This window comes from Rousettus aegyptiacus, unplaced genomic scaffold (genome assembly GCF_014176215.1).
Source record: "Rousettus aegyptiacus isolate mRouAeg1 unplaced genomic scaffold, mRouAeg1.p scaffold_m13_p_7, whole genome shotgun sequence".
NCBI lineage: Eukaryota > Metazoa > Chordata > Mammalia > Chiroptera > Pteropodidae > Rousettus > Rousettus aegyptiacus.
Genome location: NW_023416310.1, coordinates 70,424,255 through 70,438,415, shown reverse-complemented (window position 1 = coordinate 70,438,415; position 14,161 = coordinate 70,424,255). Strand labels below are relative to the sequence as shown.

At 60.1% G+C, this 14,161-nt stretch overlaps 1 non-coding gene across 1 annotated transcript; it reads right to left on the bottom strand.

Annotated features, from left to right (window-relative positions):
* Positions 1 to 8,670: 8,670 nt before the first annotated feature.
* On the bottom strand, positions 8,671 to 8,789 carry LOC118605924. The gene has a single exon (XR_004952284.1). It is a non-coding gene; the product is annotated as a 5S ribosomal RNA (ribosomal RNA).
* Positions 8,790 to 14,161: the final 5,372 nt, after the last annotated feature.

Here is a 14,161-nt window from a genome sequence, read left to right as displayed (position 1 = left end):
GCATATTTTGGGCATGGCTCCATAGTGTAGTGGTTCGCACGTCTGCTTTACACACAGGTCCTGAGTTCACATCTCAGTGGTACCATGATCTAGGATCTATGGCCATGCTGCGCCTGATGTCTGATCTCAGAAGCTAAGCAGGGTCAGGCCTGGTTAGTACCTGGGAAGACGAGGTGCCATAGGCATAAATAATAATGAATAAAAAGTAAATAAAAACATATCTAAAGGTTGTTCTAAACAGTGGCAGCACATCAACATAGGAAAACAGGTAATTATTTTATTTCCTATTCTTTTCTGTATGGGGGGTGGGGGGTAGGGGGGGAGGAAACTGGAGTCATTAAAAGACTGTTTCCTGTGCAAGAAAATAGCATAAATCGACAGAGAGAAAGGAATGCCAAAAACAAACAAACAAACAAACCAAAAAAACTCCACAAAAACCCCAGGCCCAACTTTCGGGAACTCCTTTGACATCGACCTACAGTCAAGCAGGAGGCGGGGCACCGGCACAAACCGTCGGGGGGCGCTGGGGCAGGTGAGGCGCCCGCCAGAAAAGCGCGCGTCCGTCAGGACCCGAGGGCCCCGCAGGGCGCGCGCGGGGCCGACGAACGCCACGTTCACGGGCGGGGAGGGGACAGGCGCGCGGCGGAGGCGCGGGGCGGGGCCAGGCAGGCTGGGGCGTGGCCAAAGCAGGCGCGGGGCGGGGCAAGGTACGGCGGGGCGGGGCCAGGCAGGCGCAGCTTCCGGTCGCCGTCCGATGGCGTCAGCGGCCTGCGCGGGCTCCGCGCGTCGCCCGGAAGCGGGCCGCATGAGAGGCGGGGCGGCCCCCAGCGCAGGCTCCTGCGCAGTGGACGTCTGCGGACGGGACGCCCCGTGGAGTTGTGCGAGACGAGCGGGGACAGCGGGGGACAGCGGGCGGGCCTCGGCCGCCTGGGCCTGGGCCTCGGGTCCGCGCGTGCGCGGTGCCGCCTTGCCCGCCTGCTCCGCCTGCCACGCGGCTCTCCCGGGCGACGGTCCCCCTCCCAGCTCGCTGGACCCCCGGCTTGGCCCGCCCCCTCCGGGGTCCCCGCTTCGGTGTTCAGGAGCTGCCTCTCCCCTCGCTCTCCGCGCCCTCGAGTCCCCGGGCGGCCCCGTGCGGCCCTCCTGCTCTGCTCCCCGCGGCGTGGGTCACCCCATCCCACCCCGTGTAAGCGGAGCGGCTGCGCCACTCGGGGTCTCAGCCTCTGGTGTCAGCTTCTGAGTGGGGATCCGTTCCACACGGAAACAAGCACTCGTAGTTTTTCATTTTTAGCCTAAGTGTTTTCTCTGACAAGGGCGTCATAGGAGTTACATTGTCCTAAATAAATACTAATAGTCTTCCCTGTATGTACTTAGGAACTTCATCACTTTGATGTCGCCTGGTTGGCCTTGATGTCACTGGCCATTCTGGGTTCATTCGGGTTCTAAAGGCCTAAGGCCGGGGAAGATCTTCACTGCCTTGTTGGATACTTTGTTTTGTTTTTGGGAGAGGTCATTTTTCTGAGAGGGTCTGGGCCACCAGGAGTCCTGGTGCCCAGCCAAGTGTCCAGCATGGACTCAGCGGGTAGCTTGGGGGGCAAAGAGTGTAAGATGTGGGGAGCGCAGTGCTGGGTCGAGGGTAGTGTGGGTCCAGCGAAGAGTTTGCGGTGAGGACCCCCAGGGAAGAAACCGCAGGAAGTGGGCTAAGAGCCCTCAGAGTCAGAAGTGGGTGCCCCGAACTGGCTGGGACAGTGCACCCATGGGCTTAGCACCAGAAGAGACTTTAGGAGTCGGTGCCACCTGCAGATGAGGAAACAGGCCCTGGGCGTCAACCAAGGGGGTCTAGGGCAGGGTGCCTGCTCTGCTGGGTCAGTTGGGGTGCATGCACTTCTCAGTTCTATTTGCTCCTCTTCCCATCCCTGAGAGCTCATCCTCTGTGGGGTAACATCTGCCGCATGGCCCAGGAGATGCTTGGTGGTCCTGAGTCCAGAGCTGGGGTAGGTAGGAGAGGCCAGGCCAGAGGAGGGAGAATGCATGACAGAGTGCGGTACAGAGGACGAGGGTGTCCCCCCCCCCCCCCAGAACAATGGGAATCTTCACAATAACGGGAGAAGGAACGCTGTCACCAGACCAGCTCCCTGCAGGCTGGGGCTTAGCGGTCACGGCGCGCCTCCTTTCCTCTTTGAGAGGAGGGTGGGCTAGGTCCAGTTCCAGTGAGCTCTCCTGCTCAGGCTCTGCACACCCCGTGGGTGCCCCTTAGCTCCCACTCTCCCTGCTCCCCCTGAGACACCAGTGCCTGCCACAGGCTGTGTTTCTTGAGATCTGTGGGGCCATGGTACGGGGCAAAGGCAGGAGGGAGTGTGTCCTGTCCTAATCGCTGGTGGGCAGGAGTGAGATAGATATTCCTGAAGGACAGTAAAAACAAATAAAAAAAAAATCACGTCCAGGCCTACAGCCCATGAGAACATGCAGGCTGGGCCCAGGGCCGACACAGAGGCTGGGAGGGAGGGCCTCCTAGAGGAAGAGGTGGGGACCCGGCATTCCCAAGGTGGGGAGGGGCGAAGGGGCCTCAGGCTTGGCAGGACCGAGGGCACCAGCCAGCCAAAGCAGGGTCCCCATGGGCAAATTTGAATGTGTCCTGCATTCCGGGTGAGGGCACTGTTAGATCAAGTTCGACATGTCCCGGTCCCAGAACGTTGCCTGGCAACTGCGTTCTCGTTTGGTTTTAGATGATGTTTCTGCTTAATCTTTCTCTTGCTCTTAAAAATGGAATACAGCACGGCAGTTCCGCTATTTCAGTTCTGGTGAATCCAGATTGTACTGCATTAAGGTTTTATTGGCGGGGTAGAATTAATTATAACGCTGGGATGTTTACAGGGCCACTGTGCCACATTCCCCGGGGCAAGTGAAAAATGGAGCCGAGTGCGTGTGGCACTAACGTGATCTGTCCCTCACCGGTGACTGTGATGGAGTGTAAGTCACATAGGCGTGGGCAGGAAACCCAGGTCACGGAACTTCTTCTACAGCTTCTCCGAGAGACCCCAGCTCAATTCAGGGGAGCGCAGAGGCTTCAGAGATCAAGGGACTCGTGACATAAACGAAACCGCTCGCAGGATCGTTCAATGTCGTTTTTTCAAGACCTGTCAGCAGTAACGGCCACCCGCAATGGCTCGGTCCCAGGGTCCCCATCGTCAGCACCTTTTCTCCTGGTTTATCTGAATTATTTATGCAGAAAATGTTTCCGCTACTTGCGAAGTCCTGTTTCTGTACACATTTCTTCATAGACGCCGTCACATGTCTCTGTCGTCACATTTTTTCCTCCCGTCTATTCTTGAGAAATTCCTGGGACGTGAACACAGCAGCGGCGGCAGGGTGCGGCCGCCCCCCCCCAGGAGCAGAGAACTCGGCCAGGCGGCTGCACCCCACGGGGCTGGGAGCAGCGTAGCTGGTCTGTAGGCGGCCTTTGTAACTCTGTGGCCGTCATATGCACAGGCCTGTTACTTGTCCTGTCGGTTGCTGCCGCTGCCGCGTGTGGTTAGTGCCCTGCGGGCCCCTCTGCCTCTCCCTCCCCCTACACTGCCCTATGGGATGGTTATTTGCGCGTTGTGAAGCTGGTGAGACATGCCTGTTGTGTAACCGCTATGAAATCACCCTGGTTCTCCGGTGTCTGTGTGAGGAGCGAGCTTAGGGCCCCGGCCAGCGTCTCGGCCCGCCCCGCGGGAGCACACCTGAGCCAGCGGCGAGGAGCCCGTCCCGGCGCGAAGGCCATGCGCCATCTTTACTTTAAAACCGTGCCCCATTTTTTTTTTTTTTAAAAAACATTTCTACTAATACCTTTTATTTCTTAAATTTGATCATTGCAGATCTTTTTGGTAACTGTATAAGGAGCCCTCCCGTGTGTGCCCCACGAGGGTGTCATGGGAGTGTCTGCAGATGGAGGTTTCCGGAAAACTCTCTGCAGGGCCTTCGGTCTGCTTGCCACACTGCTTTCGGGGCATAATTAAAGAAAAAATAAACACTGCCGTGGACATTACAGGACATGACGCTTGCCACCCTCTCTTGCCGAAGCTCTAAGCGTGATGGTTGTCCCGTTTTTGGGTTGTTAGCAAAGAGACCTGCTGATGAATTTCAGCAAACTTGAAATATTGTCAGTGAGCATAGGCCGATGAGTGGTTCGCAAACCAGCTGCTTAGTTTTTGTGGCACGAAAGGTCTAGCAAGATTCCTGGCCTTTTCCCAGCGGGCGTTAGTCTGAGAACCTGGGTTTTCCCAGCAGCTGTTGGTTTCTTTTTCTTTCACGTCCCGTGGCCAAGGCGATGGACCACCCTGGCCCAGCCTTCTGTGCCGGACGTGACTGTCGGGGCGGTGTTGGGGTGTCTGCATGTTTGGGAGCCTAGTGCAGGTGCCCAGGCTGGGCAAGGGTCCCTCATGCATGTGCCCTGGCTCAGCTTCCCCCCCAACACCAAGCTCAAGGCCTCAAGGGCAAGGGACACACTCTCTCAGAGGGCACAGGAGTCAGGGCACCTGGGAGTTTTCCGCAGCGCGTGAGCACACGGTCCACGATGGTTTCCACGCAGGGCAGCGGCTGCGAGAGCGGGCGCAGGACTGGACAGCCCCACTGTGCACCTGCCGCCGACCTTTCCGCCTCAGAGCTGAGATGGCACCAGCCGCCTCCGACGGCCACCGGGAGGCACAGCCCAATGCGAAGCCACACAGGAAGAGCCTCCGTGACCCTGGCCCCTGTGCGGGTGGCAGCTGCATGTGCCTGTCCCCCAGGCTTCTCCGGAGACCTCTGCCCACCCAGTCCTGTTTCTGTTCACAGCTCAGTGTGACAGGTGGCCCTGAAGGGCACAGCCCGCGGCTTACCAGACTAGAACAGGTGAGCAGCCAGGTGTTAACCTAGCTTACTCGGTTGACTTTTCTACAAGATCAGAAGGGTGGGACTTGAAATCCACTGGGTGGCAGAGGGTCACGTTGTGTGTGAGAAGTGGACAAAGTCAGGGGACATTGAGTCAGAAGCAAAGACAAGTGCATCGGACGTCTGTGAGTAGCAAGCCAGCAGGGCCCGAGCGGCCAGCAGCCTGGGGCCTGAGGGACGCCGTGGCGGTTGGGATATGACCGCGCTGGCGAAGACTTGGTGCGGTGCCGTGCTGTGCGCGCAGCCGCCTGTGATGACCGCACGTGTGGCTGGTGCCGAGTGTCAACTAATATAATTCAAAGCCAAGCCGAATTAGACAAGATAAAAATCAAAACGCGGAAACTTGATCGTCTTAGGATCGTATCCGGCAGATGGCTCTAGGGAACCAGACAGTGTCACCGGACCGTGTCACCGGACTGTCACCGGACCACGTCACTGGACCATGTCGCCGGACCGTGTCCCCGGACCCCCTCCACCTCCAGAGCTCTGCCCGCTGTGCTGCTTTCTCCCCAGCGGGCCCTCTGCAAATGGCAGCAACACCACCTGGGGCTGATGGGGCCCCCCACCCCCCGAACACAGCTGCTCTCCCTGCTCCCCAGACGCGGGGCACATCCGCCTGGGCGTGGTCGCCGAGGCCTTGGGGTCAGGCTCACCTGGAGCAACCTTGCATCCAGAGGGAGCAGCCTCAGCCAGGTGCCTGGCCCTGAAGAAGGTGTGCCCACCCCTGGCCCCCAGACCCCGGGGGGAGAGCACCCGAGGCTGCAGACAGACCCGCAGGGGGACTCGGCGACTTTGTGCTTTTCTTAGAGTGAGGGCTCTCCTGCCCTCCCCTCTGAGCCCTCCCAGGCTCTGGGGGACGTGTCCCATGTCACATTCGCAGATCTGCCCGCCTCTGGCCACCTCCAGGACACGGAGACCAGGGGGCGCCAGAGCCAACGCGGGAGCAGCCCCCTGAGCTTTCGCGTCCACACCTGATTCTGACGGCCTTTCGGGTGCGTTTCCTGCCCCTGCTGGCCTTGGGGGTGGGCGTCTGAGTCCCCACAAGGGTGCGCATTGCCCACCCGGAGCCCGCGGGGGAGACGGATTCATCAAGCAACCTTTCATTCTGCGAACTAGAAATGAGAAGCCCCTGGTCCTTGTTTACCGGAAGATAAATCATAGTTATCACAGGCAACAAAGTGTTCATTAAACTCGGTACAAAGTATATATTTAAAGCGTCTGAATGTTTCCTGATGGGAGCGTTTTCAAGGGCATTTCTCTCAGCGGCTGTTTTCGTTGGCCAGTGCACAACGAGCCAGCGTCTACCTTGAAGAAAGGTCGAGAGGGGCCGTCCACCGTGGGCGTTGGCCACTCTCATGCCCCTGGTGTTGGCTCGGGGCCCGGCCGGAGCCCCTCCCCTGGCCACCCCAGTGGCCTCGTGCCCTGGCCTGGGGCCTTCCTGTTTCTCCTCCCGGGGTGTCCCTTCCTTTCCTCTAGTGTGTCTTACTACCTTTGCCACTTCTTGGGGGAGCAATCAAGACGGAGGGGGGCCGCCCCTCCTGCCAGTCTCAGAGCATCCGGAGTGGAGGCCATGCAGGCAGATGTGGACCCCCGCTCACAGCCCGTCCTGGAGACCCCGGGTCCTCTGCTTGCGGGCTGAGGGGAGCCCAGGCCCCCCGGAGACAGAGCTGAAGGATGCCGGGAGAAGGGAGGCCCCGCGTCTTGTCGGGTTGGCTGCATGTTCGGGTGGCTCAGCGGGAGGCGCCGGCCGAAACCGAATGTCAGCTTCCTCACGAGCCGCCGCTGTGAAACGGGCCCCGTATCTGTTTGGCTGCTCAGGACGATGTCTTACAAATTAAACAATGGGCTTCCCATAGTGCTGGCGAGGGTGTGGGGAAAGGGGACCCCTCGTGCCTGTGGGGGGGACTGTGAAGCGGCACGGCCTCGAAACATCAAAAATAGAACCGCCGTACGACTCAGCGACCCCGCCTCTGGGTATTTACCTGAAGAAGTCCAAAATACTAGTTTGAGAAGATACAAGCGCTCCTATGTCCATTTCGGCATTATTCTCAATAGCCGAGATGTGGAGGCCACCCAAGTGTCCGTCAACAAGTGAGTGGATGAAGACGGGGTGGTACAGACGAACGACGGAATGTTAGTCATAAAAAGAAGGAAATCTTAACATTTGTGACAACACGGGCGGACCTAGAGCAGGGGTCCCCAACCCCCGGGACACGGACCGTTACCAGTTGGTGGCCTGTTAGGACCCGGGCCGCACAGCAGGAGGGGAGCGGCGGCGAGCGAGTTACCTTCATCTGCATCCGCAGCCGCCCCCAGCGCCAGCATCACCGCCTCAGCTCCGCCTCCGGTCCTCAGGCGCTGGATGCTCAGAGGAACCCTGGTCCCTGGTGCCACAAAGGCTGGGGACCGCTGACCTAGAGGGTGTTGTGCTGAGTGAAATGTCAGAGAAAGACAAATACCACGTGATTTCACTTATTTTGAAACCTAAAGAATAAAATAAATGAACAAACAAAACAGTAACAAACCCACAGATGCAGAGAACATTTCGATGGTTGCGGGATGGAGGGCGTAGAGAGATGGGTGTAAAAGGCGAAGGGAGTAAGACGGGCAGACGGGCAGTTACAAAACCGTCGCGGGGAAGTCGAGTACGGCGCAGGGAACACAGACCACAACGTAACAAGCAGGTACGGTGCCAGGCGGGCGCGGGACGGATCGGGGGGTCGCTCTGTAAGGTCTGCAAATGCCTGACCACCACGCTGCACCCCCGACACTAATATAACATCGACTGTCAACCGTAACTGAAAAGTAAGTAAGTAAATAAGTACCCTCCCCCTTAAAGACCCGAGCTTCCCGGGGCTCCGGCCGTGGACTCCGGTCCAGCCACCAGCCCAGTGCTGTCCCGGGCCTCCCCTACGGGCAGTGCGCGCTGGCTTCGTGGGCACCACTGCCCGAGCGGCACGTCGGGGCAGAGCCAGGGAGGCGGGCAGAGGGGCCTCGCTCTCCGCGTCCCGCGTGGGGCGCTCTGGTCTGGGCTTTCCTCGCGCCATTCGTGCCCGGGCCCTCGGGGGGTGTGGAGATAAACAGCGCCCCCGAGTCAGAGCAGAGCCCTCGTTCGGAGCTCGCCAGGGCGGGCGCGGCGTCGGCCCCGCCGCTTGAGTTTGGCAGGGACTCCGTGGCGGGCGGGTGGGAGGGTGTCGCGGCGACTCACGGGCTGCGGGCGGAGGCTGCAGCCGGGGACCGAGGTGGCGGCCCAGGAGCGGGCGCCCCCTTCCGTCACCCAGGGCCACGTCTGGCTGTCCTCGCCTGTGCCCGCGGCGGCAGAGGCTGCGGGTCGGGGCGCCGGTCCCGCGGAGTCTGGCTGGGCCACACGCTGTGCGTGGCCGGACCCGCTGGCCTCTCAAGTCTGAGTCTGCTCAGAGGGGCCGGGTGCTCCCGCTCGAAGGGGCCCTGAGGGCAGCTGCCGGGCGTCCTCGGTGCCACTGGGGGAGGGTGACAGAAGGCCTGGGGGGTTTCGGGTCCCCTGCAACTCCCACAGCAGCTCTGTGCTTACGTGTCATTCATTGTTATCTACAGGTCCTCGCGATTTAGAAAACAGAGAGCATAAAACCCCTGGATCTAAAACGCCTGGGTGTTAAAGCTCAAGTGGTTTATTTCATCTTTTTTTTTTTTTTTTTTTTTTTTAAGGCGAGGCAACCCTTGGCTGACCTCACAGATTGCAAGGATTTTGTCAGTTTACAATCCCTTATTTTTTATTATTTACGCTTACAGCACCTGGTCTTCCCAGGCGGTCTCCCATCCAGGTACTAACCGGGCCCGACCCTGCTTAGCTTCCGAGATCAGACGGGATCAGGCGTGTTCAGGGTGGCGTGGCCGTAGTCAAGCGGTTTATTTCAGAGGGTGAGGGGACTTAGTGGCCCCACTCGGGTAGCCTCTGCTCGTGAAATCTTTAAATGGAGTCTTGTCGAAAAAAGCAGCCGTTGAGTAGGTTCTGCCTCTGGCCCGATGCCCAGGGAACAGGGTGCGTCTGCCCGGTCCCGCCGCCCTGCCACCTGGGGCCCCTCTGCAGAGGGGGGCGGGCCGGGGCCTTCCCTCACTGCCCCCCAGGCCTGGCTGGGCTCTCACGGCCGGGATTCCTTTCCGGGCCCCTGGGCCTGCACTTCACAGGGACCAGTCCCCACGGCTCCGGGCCTCGCCCTCAAACGACCCTGGCGCCGTGCCTGCCCTGGGTGTCCTCGGTTTACCCGCTCGTGCAATGGACGGGTGGGTCGGAGTGTCGACGGGGCCCGTTTCAGCTCCGCTGCTGGACAGCTCGTCGCCACGCGCCACGTCCCGGCGTTTCCTGCTTCCCCGTGGCTTTCCGACAAAGGGGGCATGCTGGCGCTTCAACTGTCCTCACCTCTTACTATTTTTGCAGGAGGCGAAACGCAATTGTTAAAAATAGAAATAATGAGGGAAAGCAGAAGCTTCTGACCTTGAGTCACAAGGACACCCGGGCTCCCAGCGTCCTCTCTGGCCTGCGATGATAAACGATCATCGTGCTGCCTTTGTCCGCAGCTAATTTATCCGTGGCCTGCGGAGGGGTTTCTGCCTTCTGGTTTTTTTTTTCTCTGGAAAGCTGGAAAGGTGCTTCAGGGCTGACGGCTCGGCCCGGTCTTCCGGGTGCTCTCTGCCTGACGGCGCTGTGCGGCGCTCGGCCCGGCTGCTCCGCGGGCCTCGCTCTGCCCGTGCCCCTCGGCCATGCGTACCGCTCCCCAGGGTCCCCAGGGTCGTGGGGCAACACCGGCTCCAAACGCCAGAGGTCTTGGGGTGCAGGGTGGCCCTGCGGCACAGTGCACAGGCCACACCCCCGGGACTCGGGAGAGTGCTGTCCCTGCAGGCCACGCCTGGTCCTCTGCCACCGGCAGTGTTGGTGGCCTGGGCTGCGATCGGGGCAGAGCGAGTCCTGGTCCCTGGTGCAGCCTGTCCCGAAGGCCGTACCCTCTGTAGGTGGCATGGGGCCTTTGCAGGATCGGGGGGTACCCCGGCCCACCTGCACAGGGGAGGCGCGTGGGCAGGGCCCGGCGCCCAGTCCTGAGTAGAAGGAGCGGCAGGGTAGCCGCGGCCACCCCTGGAATCCCCACCCTCTGTTCCTGCTTCTCCACTGCTCACCATGCCGTATTTATAGTCCAGATGGTGAGGCCTCCGAAAGCACCCCCCAAATCCTCGCACACACATCCGTGAGGGACGGGCCAGGCGGGGCGGTGAGAGGGGAGACGGGCCAGCACAGGGGGGAGGTCGAAAGTCGCCTGGGCCTCCCATTCGCACGGGATCCTCCGAGGCCGGGGACAGGGGCTTTCAGACGGGAGCTCAGCCCTGTCCTGTATCTGCCTGTTTCCATGGTAATGTGGAGAATGAGGGCGGACATCCTCCCTGGCAAGGGCTGTCCGGGGACCCTCCAGCCACATCCCCCAGAGCAGAGCCCGGAGCCTGCAGAGGACAGAGGGGCGTGGGGAACCTGTGTGGGCCTCACCGGGGGTTCAGCCCGGCAACCCGCGGCCCCCAGCTGTGCAGCCGGCGGCTCCCGTGGGGGGGGGGGGCTCCGCACCCCCACCCCGTGTGCTCCATTCAGCAGCATGAGTTTTTTTTGCTCCAGACCTAGAAATTTGAGGGTTCTGAAAGAGGCGTTTTGCTGTAATTTATTCTCTCACTCGAATCTCGCATTGGCCTCTAAATATCAAATCATATTTGTCTAATATTGTCATGTCTTCACCTCTAATCACCAAACCTACCAATGACATTCGTGCGCAAAATAACGTTTGGTGAATGCCTTTTGATTTTGCAAAAGGCAACCTGCTAAAATCATTCCTCTACACCCGGGGAAGATGGAATGTCACCGGCAACTCCTCGTGAGGGCCCCTTGTCAGAGACAGGCAATTTCTCCCCATTCGGGGTTTGCCACGATTTTCTAACGGGAAGAAGCACTGAATTTTACAAAGTGTTTTTTCGGCAGCTTTTCAATGATCAGCCCGCTCTCTCCTGCATCTGAGAGGTGGCGGAGGCGTTGTGATCCGGGGCCTTATCTGGGGCAGACATCAAGGCACAGGCACCCCACGGCCTTCTGCCTCAGGCCGCTTCCCGAGGCAGGACAGGTCTGCTCTCCGAGGGCCAGAGAGAGCCGTCTGCAGACCTGGGCCCCCTTCTGCATCTAGGGATAAATAGTCGACCATTTCCCACGTCTCCTTAAATGATTGGTCTAGCTCTATTTTCTAGTCGTTCTTGAGCCAATTTCGGTCATTCGAATTTTTCTTTAAAAACACCCTTTTCGACGCGCGTCGTCAGGCGCGACGGCACCGAGCGGCTGTCCTTCGGGGACCCTCCTGCCCTCCCCCTTGCGGGGCGCGCCTCCTCTCTCCGTCCTACAGCCACCTACTTGTCTTTCCTCTTCCCTCCTTAGTCAGGCTTCACGCCGGGTTCCCTCTCCACCGGTCTTTTCGGAGAAGAGCCGTGTTATTAGCCCACTCCACTGTTTTTTATTTCCGATCGCATTTGTTTTTGGTCTGTTCCACGCGAATTCATTCCTTCTGTATTCAGGCCTGTTTTATTGTTTGTTTTTCTTTTTTCCAGTTTCTCGAGCTGAAAGCTTGGTCCACTTATCTTCGGCCATCGTCATGTCCCAGGAAGTGCGGCTCCCGCGCGCACGCTCCTCCTCGGGGGCGTCCCGCAGGTGTAACGGGCGCTGCGCTTGCTTGCGTTCCCTTTCGGATGGTCTGTAATTTCCCTTTCGGTTTCCTTCATAATCTCCAAATGATATGAAAGAGCGTTTTTATTTGTGGTATTAATTTCCAGGTAGACATCATTTTAAGGCTTAGCTTTCATTTTATTAAACTGCATCGTGTTCAGTGAGCAGACTAGATTCTTGTCATTTTCCTTATGGCCGATAGACAGACGATCAGTTTTGTGGTTATTTCATGCCTGATAGGAAAGGATATCGATCAGGTATTTGAATGGTACAAAATGTAGACGAGGAAGTCAAGCGTTTTTTTTGTTTTATTTGCTTGTTTGGGGGTTTCTTGATCTGTCGTTTCACATCAGAACGAAGGAGCTCTCCTTTCTAAGTCCCCCGGGCTGTGACTGTGTGGCGGGGGATGGGGACGGGGGCCAGCGCGGCTGAGGGACGAGGCCACATTCGTCCACAGGATGCTTTCCCTCTCCCCGCAGCCGCCCCCACGTCCCTCAGACACGGCGCAGAGGCCACTGGCCTTGTGTCCCCGCTGCTCTGGAGGGGTCTCCCCCGCTGGCGGGCACCCTCCCAGTGCAAGTCCAGCCGGTGCAGGCCCGTCACCCCTCGGCCCCGCGCTAGCCGAGTCCCAGGCGGGCAGGCAAGGCCGGGAATCTTGCCGTGTTCTCAGGTTCCACCAGACGAGGGTCAAAACCACACCCCGTAACGCCTGGGCACGTGGTGTGTGCCCAGTGAAGTCATGACCCTCACCCCGTGGCCCAAAGCATAAGCCCTCCCCCACCAGCCCAGCTGCCCCACCTCAGCTCCCAGAGTGGCCTGCGTCTGGGGCTGGCCTTTGGTCACCAGCTCCTGGAGTGTCCCCGGTGGGTCACGGATGGCCCTGAGGCAGGCCTCGCAGACTCAGGGAGGGGAAGGCGCCAGGACCCGAGCCGGCGGATGGTCCCTCTGCGCCTCCCTCCTCTACACCGGGCTGGACACCGCTGGCCGCTCGGCCGGGCCTGGTGGGGGTGCAGTGGGGAGAGGCGGGCTGGGGCGTCTGTGGGCTGAGCTGCTCCCCTTTCTCCCACCTGGAGGAAGAAGTCCCGGGCCCTCCTGGGGTGTCTCCCAGGCCCTCCTCCCCCTCCCCAGCTCCAACCCCCACCCCAGAGCCGGGGTCCTGGCTTCCCGCCCAGAACACGGCCCCACAGGCTCCCGCGAGTCTGCTCCCTCCTGGGCGAGCTTCTGGTCGAGTGTCACTTTCCCGGGAGCCGTCCCTGACCACCCAGAGTGTCCGCTTCCCTTTCTGCTGCACCTAATTTCCTGTGTAATTCCTGTGGCCACCTGGCATTGTACACGGGCCTACCGGAGCGCCAGCCTTCGGGAGAGAAAAGCCCCAGCACTGTTCCCCAGCGTCCCACGAGGCCGCACGCCGGCCACCTGGTGCCTGCCCGGGGCAGCTGGCCCGGCCGGCCCAGCCTCCGCCCCGACAGTAAGGCAGCGAGGCCTGAGGGCGTTTCCCGTCCTGCGTGTGTGCATCTGCGCACGTCTGTGCACGCGTGTGTCTGTGTGCATCTGTGTGTGCATGTGTGTGTGTCTGTGTCTGTGCATGTGTGTATGTGTCTGTGTGTGTCTGGCGTCTGTTGTTTGCTTTTTGTGATTTCCAAGGGTGGATCGATTGAACCGGATCAAATCGCTCCTCCCAGCGGAGTACGAAGGAACCAGGCGGGGTGCCCCGGCCACGGGTTTTCCTTCTCTGTCCTCCTGCGGGGTGCGCCCCGTTTTCAAAGGCTTTTTCACGTGTCACCTGAGCCTGCTGACACCCGACCCCAGGATGGACGGGGGCTGCTGGTCACCTCTTGGAGCACCCGTCCTGTGCCGGCCCAGGCAGAGCTGAGCACCAGGCGCTCAGAGGCCCCTGTCCGAAGCAGCGAGGGCCTTAGGGGGACGGACACGGGACATGGACAGAGGACGGGATTTCAGACCGCGACGGTGCCACTAGGAGCAAATGGAATGGAGGGGCGGGTGGCGGATGTGGGGGACACTTCTCAACGACCTGGTGGGACCAGGCTTTTCTAAGGTGGCTGTGGAGACGGACCAAGAACTACGTGAGGGAGCCACAAAGGACACCTCACCCCCAGGACAAGGGGGTGCGGTCCTGGGTCGCGGGGTCAGCACCCCCACGTCCAGGTGAGGACACTGACCGCGGGAGGGAAGCCCAAGGCTGAGGGAGGTGCTGGCCAGGCTGGGCGACCACAGACCTTCACATCACACGGGAAGTCCTTGTCCCCTCCCACCCGCGAGGGGCGGCTTGCCTTTCCTCTTCCGTCTCAGTCCGGACGTCACTTCCGGGGCCTCGCTGGGTGACCCTGTCCAGTTACCTCTTCTGCACATAAACGGCGCTGACCGTGCGAAGGGAGGGGGGGGGGCTCCATCTCCAAGGATGAAACGGTCTCCCCAGTGAAACCCAGCTCCACCCGCTTGCTCCCCCAACTTCCAGCTCCAGGAGGGCCGAGCCCAGCCCTTCCCATAGTTCGGTGGCCTGGGAGACCCCGA